Here is a 17,335-nt window from a genome sequence, read left to right on the forward strand (position 1 = left end):
CTATATAACGAGCTAGAGTGTGTGATTAGAACCCTACCCCCTTAATCTCCTTGCAGTTTTCCCTGTCTTCCTGGACCCATAGACTCCTTTGGATTTAATGGACAAAACCAGACAATATTCCAAAAATGTCACTTGGCAGATAGGTTATATAACCACTACTGAGAAAAGTTTGGAGTACTGGCGCTGCATTAGTTTAATGTTTACATATCTGTAATAGTATTGAAATATTTGTTCTCATACGTTGGGTATAAAATGCTGGCAGTTGGGATGCCAGCTGCCAAAACACTGGCCAAGGCATCCTGATGTTTGCAAACCTGACAGGGGAAAGGTAGGTATACTTACCTTTCCCCAATGGCCCCCTAACTGTAACCCTCCCCCCGCAGCCTAACCCACCCAGAGGGTGCCTGGACCTTAACCCCCCACCCCCACCCGCAGCCTAAACATAAACACCCTTCCCCACAGCCTAACCCTACCCCCTGCAGCCTGAGCCTAACCACCCCTTCCCCCTTCTTCCCCACGGCATACCTCTCCAGCTCCTGGCAGAAGATCGATCGGAATTTAGTCATTCTGTTTTCCTTGTCGGTGTCTGCATCCCGTTCTCATATATGTACTTTGTGCCCACAATTTAACATACGTGTTGGCAATTATTTAAAATTTTGTATAAGCATTTGCCAATATGTGATATGGTGTTCCTTAAAACTCTTTATACATACTGAATATATACTCAAAATTATTTAGACCCTATGGTAATACCTGTTATTGTTTTGAGTATTATAGCATCTTATATCCAAGGGAGAAAGTGATTCAATATAAAGTCTAGCAGCCCAATACATGATACAAAGGCAAATTTATGGGTAAATGTATTATCCTCCGTTAAGTGGTATCTGCGCATGTTATGTGCACTAATACCGCTTCTTCCCCATGTATTACAGTGGCAGTGTGAGAAAGGTGCAGGGACGCTGTGCTGTCAGCGGTCTTCAACGGAAATCTGACTTCACTTGTGATGCAGCTGAAATTGTATTGTGATGCAGCTTAAATCGTATAGTGCATGCCTCCTATACCCCACAACCTCATGTCATGTTGCCGGGGCCAACCATCCCTACATGCCCCCACTGTGAGCGCACGCCTGGCGGGGTCATCCTTCGCTGTCCGCCCTGCTTCTCCCCGTCACAGGATACAGCCGCCCTAAAGGATCCTGCGGATAGGAAGCAGGAAGGTATCCTGAAGTCTGTTTATGCACATTCTGGCCCTCTACTGAGGCCAGCAATTGCTTCGGCCTGGATGTGTAGTGCTGTAGCAGCATGGACAGAAACTCTGTCTGAGGGGATAGATACCCTGGACAGGGAGACTATTTTACTGACCCTGGGACATATCAAAGACACTGTCTTATATATGAGGGATGCCCAGAGGGATATTTGCCTACTGGGCTCTAGAGTAAACGCAATGTCGATTTCTGCCAGAAGGGTCGTGTAGACTCGGCAGTGGACTGGTGATGCCGACTCTAAAAAACACATGGAGGTTTTACCTTACAAAGGTGAGGAATTGTTTGGGGACGGTCTCTCGGACCTGGTTTCCACAGCAACGGCTGGGAAGTCCAATTTTTTGCCATATGTTCCCTCACAGCCGAAGAAAGCACCGTATTACCAAATGCAGTCCTTTCGTTCACAAAAAAGCAAGAAAGTCAGAGGTGCATCCTTTCTTGCCAGAGGCAGGGGTAGAGGAAAGAAGCTGCACCATGCAGCTAGTTCCCAGGAACAAAAGTCCTCCCCGGCCTCCACTAAATCCAGACGCTGGGGCTCCACAGGCGGAGCCAGGAGCGGTGGGGGCGCGTCTCCGAAATTTCAGCCACCAGTGGGTTCGCTCACGGGTGGATTCTTGGGCTATACAAATTGTGTCTCAGGGATACAAGCTGGAATTCGAAGTGACTCCCCCTCACCGTTACCTAAAATCAGCCCTGCCGGCTTTTCCCATGGAAAGGGAGGTAGTGTTGGCGGCAATTCACAAGTTATATCTCCAGCAGGTGGTGGTGAAGGATCTCCTTCTTCAACAGGGAAGGGGCTACTATTCCACAATGTTTGTGGTGCCGAAACCGGACGGTTCGGTCAGACCCATTCTGAATTTAAAATCCCTGAACGTTTATCTGAAGAAATTCAAGTTCAAAATGGAATCGCTCAGATCGGTCATTGCAAGCCTGGAAGAGGGGGATTTTATGGTGTCGCTGGACATCAAGGATGCTTACTTGCATGTCCCCATTTATCCACCTCATCAGGAGTACCTCGGGTTTATGGTACAGGACTGTCATTACCAATTCCAGACGTTGCCGTTTGGCCTGTCCACGGCACCGAGAATATTTACCAAGGTAATGGCGGAGATGATGGTACTCCTTCGAAAGCAAGGAGTTACAATTATCCCATACTTGGACGATCTCCTTATAAAGGCGAGGTCCAGGGAGCAGTTGCTGATCGGCCTAGCACACTCTCAGGAAGTGTTGCAACAACACGGGTGGATCCTGAATATTCCAAAGTCGCAGCTGATCCCTACGACGCGTCTGCCCTTCCTGGGCATGGTTCTGGACACAGACCAGAAGAAGGTGTTTATCCCGGCGGAGAAGGCTCAGGAGCTTGTGACTCTCGTCAGAGACCTCCTTAAACCGAAACAGGTGTCGGTGCATCACTGCACGCGAGTCCTGGGAAAGATGGTGGCATCATACGAAGCCATTCCTTTTGGCAGGTTCCATGAGAGGACCTTTCAGTGGGATCTGTTGGACAAGTGGTCCGGATCGCATCTTCAGAAGCATCGGCTGATCACCCTGTCCCCCAGGGCCAGGGTGTCTCTTCTGTGGTGGCTGCAAAGTGCTCACCTCCTCGAAGGCCGCAGGTTCGGCATACAGAACTGGGTCCTGGTGACCACGGATGCAAGCCTCCGAGGATGGGGGGCAGTCACTCAGGGAAGAAACTTCCAAGGGCTGTGGTCAAGTCGGGAGACTTGTCTGCACATCAATATCTTGGAACTAAGGGCCATATACAACGCCCTGAGTCAAGCGGAGACTCTGCTTCGAAAACCAACCAGTGCTGATTCAGTCAGTCAACATCACTGCAGTGGCTTATGTAATCCGCCAGGGCGGCACAAGAAGCAGGGTGGCAATGGCAGAAGCCACCAGGATTCTTCGTTGGGCGGAGAATCACGTACAAGCACTGTCAGCAGTGTTCATATCGGGAGTGGACAACTGGGAAGCAGACTTCCTCAGCAGGCACGACCTCCACCCGGGAGAGTGGGGACTTCATCAAGAAGTCTTCACGCAGATTGCAAATCGATGGGAACTGCCGCAGGTGGACATGATGGCGCCCCGCCTCAACAAAAAGCTAAAAAGGTATTGCGCCAGGTCAAGGGACCCTCAGGCAATAGCTGTGGACGCACTAGTAACACCGTGGGTGTTCCAGTCGGTCTATGTGTTTCCTCCTCTCCCTCTCATACCAAAGGTGCTGAGAATTGTAAGAAAAAGAGCAATGAGAACAATACTCAATGTTCCGGATTGGCCAAGAAGGACTTGGTACCCGGAACTGCAAGAAATGCTCACAGAGGACCCATGGCCTCTGCCTCTCAGACAGGACCTGTTGCAACAAGGGCCCTGTCTGTTCTAAGACTTACCGCGGCTGCGTTTGACGGCATGGCGGTTGAACGCCGGATCCTAGCGGAAAAAGGCATTCCGGATGAAGTTATTCCTAAGCTGATAAGGGCTAGGAAGGACGTGACAGCTAAACATTATCACCGTATATGGCGAAAATATGTTGCTTGGTGTGAGGCCAGGACGGCCCCTACAGAGGAATTCTAGTTAGGTCGATTCCTGCACTTCCTACAGTCAGGAGTGTCTATGGGCCTAAAATTAGGGTCCATAAAGGTCCAGATTCCGGCCCTATCCATTTTCTTTCAAAAAGAACTGGCTTCACTGCCTGAGGTTCAGACGTTTGTTAAGGGAGTGCTGCATATTCAGCCCCCTTTTGTGCCACAAGTGGCACCTTGGGATCTTAACGTGGTGTTGAGTTTCCTGAAATCTCACTGGCTTGAGCCACTTAAGACCGTGGAGCTAAAGTATCTCACGTGGAAAGTGGTCATGCTATTGGCCTTTGCTTCGGCTAGGCGTGTGTCAGAATTGGCGGTTTTGTCATGTAAAAGCCCCTATCTGGCTTTCCATATGGACAGGGCAGAATTACGGACTCGTCCGCAATTTCTGCCGAAGGTGGTGTCATCTTTACATTTGAACCAACCTATTGTGGTGCCTGCGGCTACTCGTGACTTGGAGGACTCCAAGTTGCTTGATGTAGTCAGGGCTTTGAAGATTTATGTAGCCAGGACGGCTGGAGTCAGGAAAACTGACTCGCTATTTTTCCTGTATGCATCCAACAAGCTGGGTGTTCCTGCTTTAAAGCAGACTATTGCTCGCTGGATCTGTAACACGATTCAGCAGGCTCATTCTGCGGCTGGTTTGCCGCATCCAAAATCAGTGAAAGCCCATTCCACAAGGAAAGTGGGTTCTTTTTGGCGGCTGCCCGAGGGGTCTCGGCATTACAACTTTGCCGAGCAGCTACTTGGTCGGGTTCAAACACCTTTGCAAAGTTCTATAAGTTTGATACCCTGGTTGAGGAGAACCTTGTGTTTGCCCATTCGGTGCTGCAGAGTCATCCGCACTCTCCCGCCCGTTTGAGAGCTTTGGTATAATCCCCATGGTACTTGCGGAGTCCCCAGCATCCACTAGGACGTTAGAGAAAATAAGATTTTACTCACCGGTAAATCTATTTCTCGTAGTCCGTAGTGGATGCTGGGCGCCCGTCCCAAGTGCGTACTTTCTGCAATACGTGTATATAGTTATTGCTTACTAAAGGGTTGTTATGTGGCATCCGTTGAGTGATGCTCGTTTGTTGTTCATGCTGTTAACTGGATATGTTATCACAAGTTGTACGGTGTGATTGGTGTGGCTGGTATGAGTCTTACCCTGGATTCCAAAAATCCTTTCCTTGTACTGTCAGCTCTTCCGGGCACAGTTTCCTTAACTGAGGTCTGGAGGAGGGGAAGGAGGGAGGAGCCAGTGCACACCAGGTAGTACTATATCTTTCTTTAGAGTGCCCAGTCTCCTGCGGAGCCCGTCTATTCCCCATGGTCCTTACGGAGTCCCCAGCATCCACTACGGACTACGAGAAATAGACTTACCGGTGAGTAAAATCTTATTTCTCTGACGTCCTAGTGGATGCTGGGTACTCCGTAAGGACCATGGGGAATAGACGGGCTCCGCAGGAGACTGGGCACTCTTAAAAGAAAGATTAGGTACTATATCTGGTGTGCACTGGCTCCTCCCTCTATGCCCCTCCTCCAGACCTCAGTTAGAATCTGTGCCCGGCCAGAGCTGGATGCACCTAGTGGGCTCTCCTGAGCTTACTAGAAAAGAAAGTATTTGTTAGGTTTTTTATTTTCAGTGAGATCTGCTGGCAACAGACTCACTGCTACGAGGGGCTGAGGGGAGAGAAGCAAACTTACCTGCTTGCAGCTAGCTTGTGCTTCTAAGGCTACTGGACACCATTAGCTCCAGAGGGATCGAACACAGGGCCCGACCTCGATCGTCCGTTCCCGGAGCCGCACCGCCGCCCCCCTTGCAGAGCCAGAAGACGGAATAACCAGAAGAAAATTGGCGGCTGAAGACTCTGGTCTTCAATAAGGTAGCGCACAGCACTGCAGCTGTGCGCCATTGCTCCCACAGCACACCACACGCTCCGGTCACTGGTGGGTGCAGGGCGCTGGGGGGGGCTGGGCTGCAATAAGTATACCTTTTGGCAAAATTGCACATAATACAGTTCTAAACTGTATATGTGCCTAATCCCCCGCCATTAACATTATTAAAAAAGCGGGAGAAGCCCGCCGCGGAGGGGGCGGGACTATCTCCCTCAGCACACCGGCTCCATTTTCTCTTCACAGCTCCGCTGGAAGGACGCTCCCCAGGCTCTCCCCTGCAGTATACACTACAAGAAGGGTAAAAAAGAGAGGGGGGGGCACATAAATTTAGGCGCAAAAGGTGATATAAGCAGCTATTGGGGAAAATTCACTCTGTGTTAGTGTAAATCCCTGTGTTATATAGCGCTGTGGTGTGTGCTGGCATACTCTCTCTCTGTCTCCCCAAAGGACTTTGTGGGGTCCTGTCCTCAGTCAGAGCATTCCCTGTGTGTGTGCGGTGTGTCGGTACGGCTGTGTCGACATGTTTGATGAGGAGGCTTACGTGGAGGCGGAGCAGGAGCCGATAAGTGTGATGTCGCCCCCTGCGGGGCCGACACCAGAGTGGATGGATATGTGGAAGGTATTAACCGACAGTGTCAACTCCTTGCATAAAAGGTTTAGTAACATAGTAACATAGTATCTGAGGTTGAAAAAAGACAATTGTCCATCGAGTTCAACCTATTTGTGGTGTCCTATGCATGATGATTTGACTAAAATTTCTGACTGATGCTGCTGTCAGCCATTGCATTTAATCCCTATTTATAGTAACTATAATGCATGACTATGCACCATACCCCTGGATATCCTTTTCCAATAGGAATTTATCTAACCCATTCTTAAAGGTGTTGACAGATTCCGCCATTACAACTCCCTCGGGCAGGGAATTCCAAACACGTATTGTCCTTACCGTAAAAAAGCCTTTACGCCGTATTGTGCGGAATCTCCTCTCCTCTAACCTGAGCGAGTGTCCACGAGTCCTCTGTGTTGATCTAACCAAAAACAGGTCCCGCGCAAGCTCTGTGTATTGTCCCCTTATATATTTGTAGATGTTGATCATATCCCCTCTTAGTCTCCGCTTTTCCAATGTAAACATGCCTAGTCTTTCAAGCCTTTCCTTGTATTCCATCGTCTCCATGCCCTTAATTAGTTTGGTCGCCCTCCTCTGTACCTTTTCAAGCTCCAGGATATCCTTTTTGTAGTACGGTGCCCAGAACTGTACACAGTATTCAAGGTGTGGCCTCACTAGTGATTTATATAACGGGAGTATAATACTCTCGTCCCTAGCATCAATACCCCGTTTTATGCATGCTAATATCTTATTAGCCTTCTTTGCTGCAGTCCTACTTTGGATACTACTTCTTAGCTTGCTATCTATGAGGACACCTAAGTCCTTTTCCAGTACAGAATCCCCTAATTTTACCCCATTTAGTAGGTAGGTGTAAATTTTTGTTCTTGTTACCACAGTGCATTACCTTACACTTGTCTGTGTTGAAGCGCATTCTCCATTTGGCTGCCCATGCTTCTAATTTAACTAAGTCGTTCTGAAGAGACTCCGCATCCTCCTCTGTATTTATAGCCTTACACAATTTGGTATCATCTGCAAAAATTGACACCATGCTCTCTAGACCTTCTGTTAGGTCGTTAATGAAAATATTGAACAATAGCGGTCCTAATACTGAGCCTTGCGGCACACCACTTAGCACTTCAGTCCAAGTTGAAAAAGATCCATTAACCACAACGCGCTGCTTCCTATTATCTAACCAGTTTTTGACCCAAGTGCATATTGTGCTTCCTAGCCCTGATTCTTGTAGCTTGTATATAAGTCTCATGTGTGGTACAGTATCGAACGCTTTGGCAAAGTCTAAAAAGATTACATCCACGTCTTTACCCTGATCTAGGTTTGCGCTTACTGTTTCATAAAAGCCAAGTAAGTTGGTTTGACAGGATCTGTCCTTCATAAACCCATGTTGATTCATTTTAATGACCTTATTGGTTTCAAGGAACTTCTGAATACTATCTCTTAGAATACCTTCCAATACTTTCCCCACTATAGATGTAAGACTAACTGGTCTATAATTACCTGGTTCAGCTTTACTTCCCTTTTTGAATATAGGCACTACTTCCGCTATACGCCAGTCTTTGGGAACCATACCTGATATAACTGAATCCTCAAAGATCAAAGATAGTGGTTTTGCCAGTTCAGAGTGAAGCTCCATTAGAACCCTTGGATGAATACCATCGGGCCCTGGTGATTTATTAATCTTTAAATGTTTTAATCGGTCACAGACTACTTCCTCGCTTAAATAAGTACCTATCAGTGTGATATTGTCATTATTGAGATTGTGTCAGTCCCTGAATTGGGTCCTCTCTAGTGAATACTGTTGAAAAAAACTCATTTAGTGTGTCCGCTATGTCATTATCATTTTTGCTTAAGACTCCCAACTTGTCTTTCAAAGGGCCTATACTCTCCTTTTTTAATCTCTTGCTATTAATGTATTTAAAGAATTTTTTGGGATTCGCTTTGCTTTCCTTTGCTACTAGTTTTTCAGTTTCTACTTTAGCCGCTCTTATTTCCTTTTTGCAATTTTTGTTACATTCCTTATATTGCTGAAATGACTCTGCATTGATGACGTAACAGCTTTGGGACAGCCGGCTTCTCAGCCCGTGCCTGCCCAGGCGTCTCAGAGGCCATCAGGAGCTCAAAAACGCCCGCTACCTCAGATGGCAGACACAGATGTCGACACGGAGTCTGAATCCAGTGTAGACGAGGATGAGACAAATGTACAGTCCACAAGGGCCATCCGATGCATGATTACGGCAATGAAAAATGTGTTGCACATTTCTGACATTAACCCGGTTACCACTAAAAAGGGTATTATGTTTGGGGAGAAAAAGCAGCCAGTGACTTTTCCCCCATCTGATGAGTTAAATGAATTGTGTGAAGAAGCGTGGTGTTCCCCAGATAAGAAATTAGTGATTTCTAAAAGGGTACTGATGGCGTACCCTTTCCCGCCAACGGACAGGTTACGTTGGGAAACATCCCCTAGGGTGGACAAAGCGCTCACACGCTTATCAAAAAAGGTGGCACTGCCGTCTCAGGATACGGCCGCCTTAAAGGAGCCTGCAGATAGAAAGCAGGAGGCTATCCTGAAGTCTGTATATACACACTCAGGTACTATACTGAGACCTGCAATTGCTTCAGCATGGATGTGTAGTGCTGCAGCAGCTTGGTCTGATACCCTGTCAGATAACATTGATTCCCTCGACAGGGATACTATTTTGCTAACCATAGAGCATATAAAAGACGTCGTCTTATATATGAGGGATGCACAGAGGGACATTTGCCGGCTGGCATCTAGAATTAATGCAATGTCCATTTCTGCCAGGAGAGTATTATGGACAGGTGATGCTGATTCTAAAAGGCACATGGAGGTTTTGCCTTATAAGGGTGAGGAATTGTTTGGGGATGGTCTCTCAGACCTCGTATCCACAGCAACAGCTGGGAAGTCGACTTTTTTACCTCAGGTTCCCTCACAGCCGAAGAAAGCACCGTATTATCAGGTACAGTCCTTTCGGCCTCAGAAAGGCAAGCGGGTCAGAGGCGCATCCTTTCTGCCCAGAGGCAAGGGGAGAGGGAAAAAGCTGCACCAGACAGCCAGTTCCCAGGAACAAAAATCCTCCCCTGCTTCCACTAAGTCCACCGCATGACGCTGGGGCTCCTCAGGTGGAGCCAGGTGCGGTGGGGGCGCGTCTCCGGAACTTCAGCGACCAGTGGGTTAGCTGACAGGTGGATCTCTGGGTTCTACAAGTGGTATCTCAGGGATACAAGCTGGAGTTCGAGGCGACTCCCCCTCGCCGTTACCTCAAATCAGCCTTGCCAGCTGCTCCCAGAGAAAGGGAGGTAGTACTGGCGGCAATTCACAAGCTGTACCTTCAGCAGGTGATAATCAAAGTTCCCCTCCTTCAACATGGACGGGGTTACTATTCCACAATGTTTGTGGTACCGAAACCAGACGGTTCGGTGAGACCCATTCTAAATTTGAAATCCTTGAACACTTATGTAAGGAAGTTCAAGTTCAAAATGGAATCGCTCAGGGCGGTTATTGCAAACCTGGAAGAGGGGGATTTTATGGTGTCGCTGGACATCAAGGATGCTTACCTACATGTCCCCATTTACCCACCTCACCAGGAGTACCTCAGGTTTGTGGTACAGGACTGTCATTACCAATTCCAGACGTTGCCGTTTGGTCTGTCCACGGCACCGAGGGTATTTACCAAGGTAATGGCCGAAATGATGATACTCCTTCGAAAGAAGGGAGTTATAATTATCCCATACTTGGACAATCTCCTTATAAAGGCGAGGTCTAAGGAGCAGTTGCTAATCAGCGTAGCGCTATCTCGGGAAGTGCTACAACAGCACGGCTGGATTCTGAATATCCCAAAGTCGCAGCTGATTCCTACGACGCGTCTGCTGTTCTTGGGCATGATTCTAGACACAGAACAGAAGAAGGTGTTTCTCCCGGAGGAGAAGGCCCAGGAATTATCATCTCTGGTCAGGGACCTCCTGAAACCAAAACAGGTGTCGGTGCATCACTGCACGCGAGTCCTGGGAAAGATGGTAGCTTCTTACGAAGCAATTCCCTTCGGCAGGTTCCATGCAAGGATCTTTCAGTGGGATCTGTTAGACAAGTGGTCCGGATCGCATCTTCAGATGCATCGGTTGATCACCCTGTCCCCGAGGGCCAGGGTGTCTCTGCTGTGGTGGCTGCAGAGTTCTCATCTTCTCGAGGGCCGCAGATTCGGCATACAGGACTGGGTCCTGGTGACCACGGATGCAAGCCTCCGAGGTTGGGGGGCAGTCACTCAGGGAAGAAACTTCCAAGGACAGTGGTAGAGTCAGGAGACTTCACTACACATAAATATTCTGGAACTAAGGGCCATTTACAATGCCCTGAGTCAAGCAGAACCCCTGCTTCAAAACCAACCGGTGCTGATTCAGTCAGACAACATCACGGCGGTCGCCCATGTAAACCGACAGGGCGGCACAAGAAGCAGGATGGCAATGGCAGAAGCCACAAGGATTCTTCGATGGGCGGAGAATCACGTGCTAGCACTGTCAGCATCCAGAAGTCTTCCAGCTGATTGTAAATCATTGGGAAAGGCCACAGGTGGACATGATGGCGTCCCGCCTCAACAAAAAGCTAAAAAGATATTGCGCTAGGTCAAGGGACCCTCAGGCGATAGCTGTGGACGCTCTAGTGACACAGTGGGTGTACCAGTCTGTTTATGTGTTCCCTCCTCTTCCTCTCATACCCAAGGTACTGAGGATAATAAGAAAGAGAGGAGTAAGAACTATACTCATCGTTCCGGACTGGCCAAGAAGAACTTGGTACCCAGAACTACAAGAAATGATCTCAGAGGACCCATGGCCTCTGCTGCTCCGACAGTTCCTGCTACAGCAGGGGCCCTGTCTGTTCCAAGACTTACCGCTGCTGCGTTTGACGGCATGGCGTTGAACGCCGGATCCTACTGGAAAAGGGCATTCCAGATGAAGTCATTCCTACGCTGATAAAGGCTAGGAAGGATGTGACAGCAAAACATTATCACCGCATATGGCGAAAATATGTTGCTTGGTGTGAGGCCAGGAAGGCCCCAACAGAGGAATTTCAGCTGGGTCGATTTCTGCACTTCCTACAGTCAGGAGTGACTATGGGCCTAAAATTGGGATCCATTAAAGTCCAGATTTCGCCCCTGTCTATTTTCTTTCAAAAAGAACTGGCTTCACTGCCTGAAGTTCAGACGTTTGTTAAGGGAGTGCTGCATATTCAGCCCCCTTTTGTGCCTCCAGTGGCACCTTGGGATCTCAACGTTGTGTTGGATTTCCTAAAATCACATTGGTTTGAGCCACTTAAGGCCGTGGAGCTAAAATATCTCACGTGGAAGGTGGTCATGCTGTTGGCCTTAGCTTCGGCTAGGCGTGTGTCAGAATTGGCGGCTTTGTCGTGTAAAAGCCCATATCTGATTTTCCATATGGACAGGGCAGAATTGAGGACTCGTCCCCAATTTCTTCCCAAGGTGGTATCAGCGTTTCATTTGAACCAACCTATTGTGGTGCCTGCGGCTACTCGGGACTTGGAGGATTCCAAGTTGCTGGACGTAGTCCGGGCCCTGAAAATCTATGTTTCCAGGACGGCTAGAGTCAGAAAAACTGACTCGCTATTTATCCTGCATGCACCCAACAAGCTGGGTGCTCCTGCTTCAAAGCAGACTATTGCTCGCTGGATCTGTAGCACGATTCAGCTTGCACATTCTGCGGCTGGACTGCTGCATCCTAAATCAGTAAAAGCCCATTCCACGAGGAAGGTGGGCTCTTCTTGGGCAGCTGCCCGAGGGGTCTCGGCTTTACAACTTTGCCGAGCTGCTACTTGGTCGGGTTCAAACACTTTTGCAAAATTCTACAAGTTTGATACCCTGGCTGAGGAGGACCTTGAGTTTGCTCATTCGGTGCTGCAGAGTCATCCGCACTTTCCCGCCCGTTTGGGAGCTTTGGTATAATCCCCATGGTCCTTACGGAGTACCCAGCATCCACTAGGACGTCAGAGAAAATAAGAATTTACTCACCGGTAATTCTATTTCTCGTAGTCCGTAGTGGATGCTGGGAGCCCGTCCCAAGTGCGGACTCTCTGCAATACATGTATATAGTTATTGCTTAACTAAAGGGTTATTGTTATGAGCCATCCGTTGAATGAGGCTCAGTTATTGTTCATACTGTTAACTGGGTATAGTTATCACAAGTTGTACGGTGTGATTGGTGTGGCTGGTATGAGTCTTACCCTGGATTCCAAATCCTTTCCTAGTAATGTCAGCTCTTCCGGGCACAGTTTCCCTAACTGAGGTCTGGAGGAGGGGCATAGAGGGAGGAGCCAGTGCACACCAGATATAGTACCTAATCTTTCTTTTAAGAGTGCCCAGTCTCCTGCGGAGCCCGTCTATTCCCCATGGTCCTTACGGAGTACCCAGCATCCACTACGGACTACGAGAAATAGAATTACCGGTGAGTAAATTCTTATTTTTTTTTCCACATCAAGTGAGGATCCGTCCCACATTCCTGGAGGAAGGAACCAATCCCCTCCAGACACAGCAACACCTGCAGCTAGCTCTGCCCTATAGTGCACATGAAGGTACAGAATGTCTGTTCTACCAGCATCATCTAACAGTCTCACGCTGCACTGGGGAAGAGGACCGCTACAAGCCAAGTCTCTAGCACAGTGAGAGAGATGGGGCTGCGTTCTGAGTTGATGCCTGGAACTGGCACACGGTCCACATATGCCAGCTACAATCACACTGGAATGCCTGGTTCCAAAATGAAGGAGACTGGTTCATCCCTTTTTCGGGAGCCGGAGATTACAAAGGCAGGTGTATCAGGCCTGCTTGCTCCCCTCCTGTAGAGTTCTCACAGCATTAATAAGTACGAAATAAAAACTCCTGAAGCTACTCCTGCAGTTAACAAAGTTGGTGCCTGTTTTTAGATCACAGAACAGGAACTGGATTCCAATTGGATAAGTAGGTGTTGACGGGGTGTGGAGGCAGGGCCGGCTCCAGCACTCTGAGCGAGAAAATGTAAAAGCCCCCCCCCCCATATGTGCTCCTGGGAAAGCGGGCGTGGCCCCCATGGGAAAGTGGGCGTGGCCTCGTAACTTTATATCATCAAACTATAAATATATTTTCACACCCCCTCTACGCACACACAATTAGCAGCCTTACACATAACAGCCACAGTAGTGTTCCTTACACATAATGTCTCCAGTATAGTGCCAGATATACATAATGTGCAGTGCCAGATAGATATGATATGCCCCCCAGCACTGCCAGCTACACATGACATGCCCCGCAGCCATGCCAGCTACACATGACATGCCCCCCAGCAGTGCCAGGTACACATGACATGCCCCGCAGCAGTGCCAGCTACACATGACATGCCCCCAGCAGGGCCAGATACACATGACATGCCCCCCAGCAGTACCAGCTACACGTCATGCCCCGCAGCAGTGCCAGCTACACATGACATGCCCCCCAGCAGTGCCAGCTACACATGACATGCCCCCCAGCAGTGCCATGTACACATGACATGCCCACCAGCAGTGCCAGCTACACACAATATGCCCCCCAGCAGTGCCAGCTACACATGATAGTGTTCACTTTTTAGGGCAGGGTGCTGATCACAGGGAGGGCACATTTTTAAGTTAGGAGGGCTAAATGATGTACATACTATAATGCTTGTTGTTCCCATATCTATATGCTAAAGCATGGAAAATGCGCGCCAAAGGTGTGCAGCTAAAATGTAGGGGCGTTGCTTCGTGGGGAAGGTGCGTGGCCACAAAATAGTAGCAATTCGCATTACACCACACAGTAGTGCAGCTAATACACATTGCACCAGGTAGAACCTCCTATACACTTTGCGCCAGGCACAGCACGTTAGACACTTTGCGCCAGTTAGAGCACTGAGGCACATTGCCTAGCCACAGACGCCTAGTGGGAACACTACATGATATTCTCCCCAGAAGTGCCAGCTACACATGACATGCCCCCCAGCAGTGCCAGCTACACGTGACATGCCCCCCAGCAGTGCCAGCTACACGTGACATGCCCCCCAGCAGTGCCAGCTACATGTGACATGCCCCCCAGCAGTGCCAGCTATATGGGACATGCTCCCCAGCAGTGCCAGCTACACGCGACATGCCCCCCAGCAGTGCCAGCTACATAAATGGCCAAACAGTGCAGATATGCCCCAACAGTGCCAGATACGTAAATGCCCCCACAGTGCAGATATGCCCCCACAGTGCCAGATACATAAATGCCCCCACAGTGCCAGATACATAAATGCCCCCACAGTGTCCGATACGTAAATGCCCCCACAGTGTCAGATATGCCTCCACAGTGCAGATATGCCTCCACAGTGCCAGATACATAAATGCTCCCACAGTGCAGATATGCCTCCACAGTGCCAGATACATAAATGCCCCCACAATGCAGATATGCCCCCACAGTGCCAGATACCTAAATTCCCCCACAGTGCAGATATACCTCCACAGTGCCAGATACATAAATGCCCACACATTGCCAGATACATAAATGCCCCCAGTGCCAGATACATAAATGCCCCCAGTGTCAGATACATAAATGCCCCCACAGTGCAGATATGCCTCCACAGTGCAGATATGCCTCCACAGTGCCAGATACATAAATGCTCCCACAGTGCAGATATGCCTCCACAGTGCCAGATACATAAATGCCCCCACAATGCAGATATGCCCCCACAGTGCCAGATACCTAAATTCCCCCACAGTGCAGATATACCTCCACAGTGCCAGATACATAAATGCCCCCACAGTGCCAGATACATAAATGCCCCCACAGTGTCAGATACATAAATGCCCCCCCATTGCCAGATACATAAATGCCCCCCCCCCCCATTGCCAGATACATAAATGCCCCCCCATTGCCAGATACATAAATGCCCCCCCATTGCCAGATACATAAATGCCCCCCCAGTGCCAGATACATAAATGCCCCCCCAGTGGCAGATACATAAATGCCCCCCCCAGTGCCAGATACATAAATGCCCCCCCAGTGCCAGATACATAAATGCCCCCCCAGTGCCAGATACATAAATGCCCCCCCAGTGCCAGATACATGAATGCCCCCAGTGCCAGATACATAAATGCCCCCAGTGTCAGATACATAAATGCCCCCACAGTGCCAGATACATAAATGCCCACACATTGCCAGATACATAAATGCCCCCCCATTGCCAGATACATAAATGCCCCCCCAGTGCCAGATACATGAATGCCCCCCCAGTGCCAGATACATGAATGCCCCCAGTGCCAGATACATGAATGCCCCCAGTGCCAGATACATGAATGCCCCCAGTGCCAGATACATAAATGCCCCCAGTGTCAGATACATAAATGCCCCCACAGTGCAGATATGCCTCCAGTGCCAGATACATAAATGCCCCCACAGTGCAGATATGCCCCCACAGTGCCAGATACATGAATGCCCCCACAGTGCCAGATACATGAATGCCCCCACAGTGCCAGATACATGAATGCCCCCACAGTGCCAGATACATGAATGCCCCCACAGTGCCAGATACATAAATGCCCCCGCAGTGCCGGATATGCCCCCACAGTGCCAGATATGCCCCCATAGTGTCAGATACATAAATGCCCCCACAGTGCAGATATGCCTCCACAGTGCCAGATACATAAATGCCCCCACAGTGCAGATATGCCTCCACAGTGCCAGATACATAAATGCCCCCACAGTGCAGATATGCCTCCACAGTGCCAGATACATAAATACCCCCACAGTGCAGATATGCCTCCACAGTGCCAGATACATAAATGCCCCCACAGTGCCAGATTGATTAGTGGACAACAGATCTAGACAAATGTCACAGACCTGTTAATATCCGGCGCTAATTATAAAAAATAGAAATCAAAATCAACTTAAATAAAAAATGTAGATTGGCAGCTGAGTAGAAGCAATTTGCTAGGTTGCTTGTGATTAAAACAAATAAACAGGAAAAGGGATTACTCTGCGCCAAAAGACACTTTATAAAACCACAGTGTGCAGTCTGTCATGTGTAGTAATTGACTCAGTAAAACTTCAGATATAAGTAACCACTTTTATATTTGGTCTATTAAAATTAACAAAATGAAACACACATATATAACATATACAGGTTGAGTATCCCTTATCCAAAATGCTTGGGACCAGAGGTATTTTGGATATCGGATTTTTCCGTATTTTGGAATAATTGCATACCATAATGAGATATCATGGCAATGGGACCTAAATTTAAGCACAGAATGCATTTATGTTTTATATGCACCTTATACACACAGCCTGAAGGTAATTTTAGCCAATATTTTTTATAACTTTGTGCATTAAACAAAGTGTGTCTACATTCACACAATTCATTTATGTTTCATATACACCTTATATACACAGTCTGAAGGTCATTTAATACAATATTTTTAATAACTGTGTGTATTAAACAAAGTTTGTGTACATTGAGCCATCAGAAAACAAAAGTTTCACTATCTCAGTCTCGCTCAAAAAAGTCCGTATTTCGGAATATTTCGTATTTCGAATATTTGGATATGGGATACTTAACCTGTACTTTGTAGCAATAAGTTACTCTCTATGGAAGCAATGTAGATAATATACAATATATTTAAAAATAACTTGTTGGCTCTGTTTGGTTGAAATTAAATTACTAAACACTGGCGTCCCAGTGTCAAATTAGATGAAAAAAGTCCCGCAATATAATAATGCAGTCTCTTGATAAATGACTTACAGAAATTGCAGTGTATAATTACCCATGTGCTGGTTCCTGGAATGGTTAAATACAGGGTCCGTTTTGTAGAGTTATGCACATATGCAGGTAATCAGTATGGTATTGAGTTACCGTTCAAATGGCAAAAGCTCACCCTGATTGTTAACTTTGTCAGGAAGCCTCTAGGATTATTTCCACGTCACGGGCAATGAACCCCACAGCGGAGGA

The 17,335-nt window shown here is 48.1% G+C and overlaps 1 protein-coding gene across 6 annotated transcripts in view; it reads left to right on the plus strand.

Moving 5' to 3' along the window:
* BAG1 (BAG cochaperone 1) overlaps nt 1–17,335 on the plus strand; it is a 253,268-nt gene that overhangs the window by 173,731 nt on the left and 62,202 nt on the right. The window lies entirely within an intron of this gene.

The sequence above is a fragment of the Pseudophryne corroboree genome, chromosome 5 (assembly GCF_028390025.1).
Source record: "Pseudophryne corroboree isolate aPseCor3 chromosome 5, aPseCor3.hap2, whole genome shotgun sequence".
NCBI classification, from domain to species: domain Eukaryota; kingdom Metazoa; phylum Chordata; class Amphibia; order Anura; family Myobatrachidae; genus Pseudophryne; species Pseudophryne corroboree.